Source organism: Haemaphysalis longicornis, unplaced genomic scaffold (assembly GCF_048455015.1).
Source record: "Haemaphysalis longicornis isolate Haplotype H1 unplaced genomic scaffold, Haemaphysalis longicornis Haplotype H1 scaffold_2, whole genome shotgun sequence".
Taxonomy (NCBI): domain Eukaryota; kingdom Metazoa; phylum Arthropoda; class Arachnida; order Ixodida; family Ixodidae; genus Haemaphysalis; species Haemaphysalis longicornis.
In genome coordinates this window covers 229,525,602-229,533,631 of record NW_027526295.1, presented here as the reverse complement: position 1 = coordinate 229,533,631, position 8,030 = coordinate 229,525,602, and the positions used below count along the sequence as shown (strand labels likewise).

General features: G+C 45.6%; 1 protein-coding gene across 1 annotated transcript in view; it reads left to right on the top strand.

Annotated features, from left to right (window-relative positions):
- Nucleotides 1-236: 236 nt before the first annotated feature.
- Nucleotides 237-8,030, top strand: part of LOC144170060 (alpha-2-macroglobulin-like protein 1) — a 40,054-nt gene continuing 32,260 nt past the window's right edge. The window contains exon 1 of the mRNA XM_077699588.1: nt 237-404. The gene's annotated coding sequence lies outside the window, so the exon portion shown is untranslated. The remainder of the gene's footprint in view (nt 405-8,030) is intronic.

The following is an 8,030-nucleotide window of genomic DNA, read 5'->3' as shown; positions in this document are numbered from 1 at the left end:
CCTTTCACGGCGGCGCGTAATGTTTTCGTTCACTGGAAGCAGACGGAAAGAGGATACGCCGAAACAAAAAAGTGGAAAAAGCACGGGCTCATCCTTTCCGAAGCGGTGACTGGTGGTTTTATCTTTATTTCCTTGCTTTTTCAACCTTGTTTCCGCACCGCGCTGTAGCTTTGATTTCCCTCTCTCCCCGTGGGAGACGAAAAGAGAGAGCATTGAAAAAGGGCCGCGCTCGCCCGACACTTTTATTCAGGCTCCCGCGGTGCAGGTTCGTACAACAAGGCGGCCGGGTGTTGTTTCTCGGACACGGCTGACAGTGGGCGTGCGTGAAAAGAAGTGCTTCTTTTGCTGTCTTCGTTCTCTCATTCAAGGCTACCAAGTCAACCTCGCCGACCGCAGAAAAATAGGTGCGTGTACACCCCTACAATGTATCAGCCTCTAAAGAAGTTTCTGCACGCGTAGGCATTATCGCCATTACCTCTCGCCCTTTTTCCTGCCCATATCCTCGCCTGGTTATGCGATGTCAAAGACAATAGTATAATAACGTGGCAATTAAAAAAAATTGCTCCGGTAAAGGCTATCAGTTTGTATTCAGGGTTCTGCCAACCTTTTTATTCTATTTGAAAGCTAGACGGAGGGGTCAAAATGTATCGTTTGTTTCCTTCTTCACTTTAGTGTCGGAGGTGGGCTGGTATTTCCAAGGCATTGTTTAAAGCCGTCGGTGTCTTTGCAATCCATGAAAAGGTGAAGGGAATATCTCTCTTTTTTTTTTAGTGTTGCATATTTCTTTGGGCTGGCACCAGCGCGGATTGTGGGTGTAATTCGCGAAACTGGTTGATCGAAGCATTTATAGATGTATTACGTTAGAGGGATGATGTTTACATACGTCCTTTTGTACCCACCGGCTGGCCAGGAAGCAGGTTCCGCAATGCGTCGTGGTGTCGGCATTTAAGCTATCGAAATAGCTTTAAGGCGCGCCACGTCTGACACGTATTGTTAGTGACCGCCTTATTCTATCACCGTGTCCTTGAAATTGTTTTTTTTTTCCGGCTTTCTGTCACTGCAGTATTATAAATCTGAAATGGCATACATAAACATTGAAAACAACCTGCGAGGTCGCTTAAACAACAGCTACAACAAAATGAAAACGCACTTAAAACGCAAGAACCTGACGCCCAAAAAATAAGCCTCAGATGATAATTTTACCCTTCACCCCGCCCCTCCAAAATACAGCCTTGTTCACAGGCAGGAACAGACAGCATCCAGTTCTGTCGGCACGGAGTTACTTTGCATTCGTACACTGCTTTGAAGAAGGTATTGCTGGGGTTGACCTTATATCGCCAGAATAGATATCCGTTAGCTCTGCATATTGTGGGTTAGATGGATAGCATTGCATGCGTTTGGCAAATAATCTTGGCTACTCACTTTGAGATGTTTAAATACGCCTAGGTAGACATCCCAAAAAGTGCCTTTCGTTTGAACAAATTTGCATGCAGTTTGCAAGGTGGTTCTGACCAGTAATAATTTCTTGCTAGGACGCGCATGCCGCCATTTTGACCATAATTTTGGGACCATTAAAAAATAAAAGATGGGGGTACTTCGATCTCTAGATTAGGCACCCTTTTCTTAATGTTTATCTTAAAATGCACAGCACAAGTCTGTTTTTCCACGCTGTTTTTCTTTCTACGACTCCATTCGTGTGTTTGCGCTATTTAGTCGCGTCAAACTACCGGCAGAGTCATTATATGTTTTTGTGCAGTACCGGGATTACTTGGTGTTGACAAGTGGGCGTATATCTTTCCATAACTTTATAACACAACATTAGCAGGGCGTCACCAGAAGCGCCATCGTGGAACCTTACGAACCAATAATACTCCGTGATGCAATAGAAACTGTAAACCACAACGTCTAGTTCGACACATTATTCGCATTAATGCGACCTACACTCATATAAGTGCACTACTTGAAATAAACGTAGCGTGAAGACGGCTAAATAAATCTAGCCACATAAATCCCGGTGTTTCATTCATTGTCTAGGAGGCTGTCCAATTGATCGTTTAAATCCACGAAGAGTATGCCGTAAGACGTTGCGATTTGGTCCACACCAGAAATCTCTTGCCCTTGTTCACAATTTCCCCATAGTTCTACGTCATATTCAGTTAATTCGAGTGCATATTCAGTATCTTGGATGGCATAGCATCAACATAACATAATGTTCTATGCCCCACGTTGTTGTCTTAGTAAATCTTAAGAGAAAAACTCGGTCGGTGTATCGGTGCCTTTAATAATGTCTGGGGCTGATGACCTTTATGGAATAACCAAAAGGCCGGAGTTTTCGTTCAACGGGGTTTTCACTCTCTCTGGTTGCGTAGAATACAATCGTTTCAACGATTATTGTAGAACGCGCTGTAATAATGAATATAATGACTATAACGCGCGAAATAATGAAAATAATGACCAAGGCATTTTGGATTTTATGACTTACCGAGCTTGAAATTTCGTTAAAGTTATTTTTCACTCGTTGCGTTAATAAGGCCACTTGTTTTTACCTAACTTTCTCGTTTTGGGGCAGTTTACTGATATTTTCTTTGTAATGCTATTCCCGAAGGTACGAAAATGAAACGTTGGTAGACCTTTACGTTAAATACGGTATTACAATCGTCGATATCAAATTTGCATCAAGCCAACTGTGAATGGGTATGCCATTAAAATCGGGGCATGTTCAGGTCATCATGACCCCAAGCTTTTTCGGGAAGGTTTCTAGGAGTGGCCTCGCCAACTGCCGACAAGAGTATGCCTCGGGCCTCCCGAGGCCGTCAATGACACTCTAATTGTTTTAATACGAGCGTGCGCGTTGAAAGGGCATCGGCCCACAGGAAAGGCGAAAATCGCGTTTTGTGTAAAGTATGTTAACCTCTTTGAATGCCGGAAGTGTATGGCGTAGCCGAACTCTTTTTTTTTAGATTGCCGACTATTTATCACCTCCTGTATATACAGGATTTATGTGGACGAATTTATGTCTAGTTCCGGAATCATCAATCTGACCAGCGATATTTCTTCGGCTGTGATCTGTGTCAACGTCCTTCCGGGTAATCTTCTTAAATGAATACTAATCCAGCCCATCCGGATACATTTACCGGCGCAGCCCACAGCACATTTATTTCAAACCATGTTCTATGGGGCAGCCTCAGCGCCCGTCGAGCCAATCTAATTTTAACTTCTAAAGGCACATTCGTGAATAAATGCTCCACCCCGCAAAAAGAGTGGCTAGAGATTTAGACGAAGGATTTAGTTACTTTTGAGCATCACAGCTTGATAAACTAGGTTTTTTTATGACTGATCACGGCTGGTTTCAGTGAAACTAAAAGGAGTGGAATTTGGCATCACCAGTTCGTAGTTCACACGTTAATACGTCACCTGTGCAGAGCGCATATAGGCATATAGCGAAGCTTGGTTTAACTCATAGAGAAAGCAAGAGGATGATGTGTTTAGGGTCTCCATGCAGTGAACTGTTTCGAAGGACGAATTTCGATTGGTCAAAATCCTCAAAAGAGCGCAATCTTTATCACGAGGTGGTAAGGCTACAAAAGTGCAGAGGGGGGGGGGGGGGGGGGGGGTCGGGGTCTGCCAACCTCGGTAGCTAGAACTTGCACTACAGACTTTTCGCAATGAAATTGTTACATTTTCAACAAACTGCCTTGAGCAAGCCATGCAGACGCCAAAATGAGAATTGATTGATTGATTGATTGATTGATTGTGGGGATTTACGTGCCGACACTTACAGGCGATGGGGCGTGCTGTACTGGAGGGCTCCAGATTAATTTTGACCACCTGGGGATCTTTAACGTGTGCCGAAATCTCGAACACACGGGCGGTTTTGCTTTTCGCCCTCATCGAAATGAGAATCAGCTAGACAAACTGCTTTTTATGCAGTGGCATTGCGTGGTCGTTTTTGTGGCCATACACATTAGGAAAACACACTTCAGTGCGCTTGAGTCACTGCTAGCCTCATAAATGTTTTTGCTAAAGTACTGGACGTTAAGGTGTGGTCCTGCGTTCCACACTAAATCTGCCCTTGCCGTTAGTGTGGTAAGCCATAAAAAGCAGGGCACATCTACAGCTCCTACCTGCGCTCACAACGGTATAGTGAAAAGCACAATAAAACGGCCTAACTTCGTATGATGCCGCAAACCCTGGTGTGGCTTGGCATTACTCACACTAATCGCGTTAGTGAGGAGCACAGTACTGGGTAAGTCAATTCACCTTCTGTGTGGATGGGATTATTAAATGGGTAGGGCGTGTGAAAGCTGGCGGACACCAGTCTCGCACCTACATTGACCATTACACTGCAAGCAACAAATCGTTCTTATGATGAAAGCTCAAGCAGTGGAACGAAGTGGATCTGTTAGTGCGAAAATTTTCTTACGCCTGGTATAGAATAGCCCAGGTGTGTCGAACCCACTGCCCGCGGGCGCTTCCTAGCTGCCTAAGTGAAACACAAAAAGAAAGCTTACTCCACGAAAATACAAATGCCTCTGCGCAGGAAGTTCCCAGTACGAGGCTGGATGTCCCGCATGGCGTAGAAACTGCGAAGAGGGCCCAGCCAAGAGCTTAAGGCTGACATTTCTTCGCTCGTTACACCGAAGCATTGTCAGGTGTCGAAGCACCGTCTTTAGAACTTCATGCTTTCATCTCCTGCGTTTTGTGTGAAACAAGCTATTACGACTTCCATTGATGCTGTTACGCTCTATTTTAGGATACCTTTGGAGTCATGACGCAGTTTACACGAGTAATATGTGGAATTATTTGCATCCCCCAAGGGCGGAGCCAGGGGGTTGTTTCAATGCCAGAACACCCCGTGAAGTTTTTTGAGCGCCGCCTCACTACCTCACTTTTTTTCGCCTTTTTTTCACCTATGCTTTTTACAACCGAATCAATATGCCATAATGTAAAAACAAGAATAAGAAGAGTGTCCGTTTATTAAAGCCAAAAAATGACTAAAATTTTGTTCGGGCGCACGACCCACTTTTTTTCTTTTAAGTGTCGGGGAATAGCACACCATGAAAAATATTTGTGGCTACGCCGCTGCATCCCTCTCCCTGCCTTCCCATTGGAGTTCCTGCCTTTGGGACGATTCATTTTGAGACCACTAGAATAACCCCGTCCGTTTTACCAGTCCGGTTGTAGTACACTCAAAGCGCTTGTGCCCAATAATTTTTTCTTTCGAAACTTTATGTGGATCCAAGTCACAATACGCTAAGACGCCGGGGAAGACGCTACCGACTGTAGCACAAAGCCTCGGACAGTAGCAGTGAAAGCTTTGACAAAACGCTGTCAAGAATGACGGACAGCTAATACGATGTACTGAGACAATGCAGGTGAACAATCTGCGGCAGTGGCGGTCTCAGAAAGCCGGCACGTACCTTAGATTTCAGTCCGCTCCTTCTTCGACACGGGTTATGGCCGCTATGGTTCCCCCATCTGGACTCTGGGGTTTACCTCAGTCCACAGGTTTGATGTGCTGCAGTTGGGACTTTAAAACATGTTGCTGCCCCCTGACAAGTGCACCTCCATCCCCTGAATCGTTGGTGATCCTCAAAGTAAGCGGACCGTTATGAGGCCTTTTGTGAAAGAAAGCGCGGTGGCATGGGATGGTGGCTGTCGGCGGACGCAGGTTCATAGAGGTTTTCGGGTGATTTAGGCTTCTCAGTGGCATTTCTGTTGGTTCTGCTGGCATTTAATGAGTGGTTACTAAAGAGGAGGTACGGTTTGATAACCTTTTTTAGCATTCGTTTTTGTAGCACTTAATTTCATTAAAATATGCGAAGTTATTTCCTGGCACTTTTGCTTTCGACAAATTATTTTCGGTATTTCGTGCCACTCCTGTTAGTGTAAACGATATCATAAAGGAAGACTACTGCCCAGTTCAGAGTAGGATAGTGTACAATCACATGGAATCTAGTGTAGCAGAACGTACGTTTAATATGAAAAGCATTTACAAAGTAGATCGCCCTGTGTACGCCCACAACTTCGTCTCATAAGTCAAAACGTTTCAATATGGGCTTGAAAGGATGTGCTGGTGTCTAGGACGAGGGGGAGGCGGGTTGAGGGGCGCTGATTTTAGAAACAGACGTGTGGCCTGCGCATCACGCAGATATTGATCGAAAGCACGGGAAAACACCGAAGAAGCCCTTAAAAAGTGCCCAACACAAGAGCTATGACAGTGTCGTCCTAGATCCTAGATTATTCCCGTATTTCCTATTCAGACATCGTAAATTAAGTGACAGGGGGTCATCCTCCGCCATTACACTGTACATGATGCGTTACATTCCTCAGAAGGAAAGATTGCATACTCAAATTATGCAGATCTGCAGAGAACCTCATCGACATTTTACTTTGGCAGTAGTGGCCTACGATGTCCTTTTTTTTCGAAACAATAGGCTCAGCTGTTCACAACAAAATATCAGCCAAACGTCGCACGTGTCTAGCGATGCTATCAGGTTTGAATGACAGCTGCAGAACAGGCCTCCGCGAAAGTGCGAATCTGGGTTAGTTCTCCCCACCGCACGTGCGCGCCGGTATTGTCCACTTATAAGCTCGACTTCAAAAACGAAGAGCGGACACGACGTCAGCGGGGAACTGGGACAAACAAAAAAAAAATGTAGCGACTGCAAAAAGCTAACAAACGTGCATCCTTCAAGTAGCGCTCACCCAGGCACCACGAAAGAGGATGCACGGATTTTGTAATCACATGACAAGCAAAGCCGTTGCGCAACTTTGTTAGCATGGACAGCTTATTCCGCTTTTATCTCGGCTTACAACGTGCGGAGGAGACGGGTTAGGATAGAAAGGAAAGCAGGTAATGGGAAAGTTTGCTACAGGATAACGCGGGAATAGGAATTCATATTTTGCAGTTTCACACGCCGAAGCTACACTTGGACTATGAGGTGCGCCGCAGTGATGGCTACGGATTAATTTAGACCCCTCGGGATCTTTAGGGTGCCCTGAAATCTGGGCACAAAAGCGTTTTCGCTTATCGCATCCATAAAAAAAACGGCCGCCGCGACCCAAGTTGAGCGTTACTGAAACCTAGAATGCAAGCTCAGTGAAGCTAGAATAAATAAATGCAGTGTAGCTAGAATAAATCTAGAAAACTGCTCTCATGAAGTCCCACGGATTTCAAATACGGTATCAATGAACGCCGCTGTCCCGAAAGCTCCAGAGAACGGAGAAATTTCCTTTTAGCCGGGGACGTCGCCGAGCAAATTACCCGCACGTGTCGTCGCGGCTGCGCTATCGTAAGTGAACGTGCCTTCCGTGCGAGTAGCACTGCCTTCGCCGCCGACACCGAATATCGCAACCATGACGCGTCGCGGTCAGAGGCACAAGTAATCTCCGCTGTGTCAGGTTCCAGTCGACTTCCGTGCAGACGGGATGCGACAGCGATAACCTCGCCCGGCACGCAGGTCTTCTCGGCCAGACTGTGACGCTAGCTTCTCCGCCGGATATCCAATGCCGCGCCGTAATGTGTTGAGCTTCTTGTGTTGCTCCTCAGAAAACGGAACGTAACGAGCCTAAAAGAATCACTTCTGCCCGCATCCACGCGTATAGTATACGCTGTGCATCACCAATTCATTTCGGAGAATAAATTCTACGCAGTCGTAAGATGAAAACTTTAGTTATATTACAGATGCATTGTTACTCCTGCATGTTTGTGCACGTGTAGGCGCTCGTGTATGGTGGTGATGTTATTCTTTAACATTACAATATTTATGGAGACCGATTACCGACCGCACGACCGTGGAAAGAACCTAAACAACTAAGTTTAAGCATCAAAATTCCTTAAACTCGGTCCGCAAGCCCTCCTTTTTTTCGTAATACTGTTATACTACTACTTAGAAGGAAGGGGTCGGAACAGTCCTTAAAAACGTTTATATAAGGAAGCAGTAAAGCGATGGCACGCTGCCATCTCTATGGTTGTGTTTTGGTGAAGTGTTGCTTTCGATGCTTTTTGACGCGGTGCATGCCTGGCT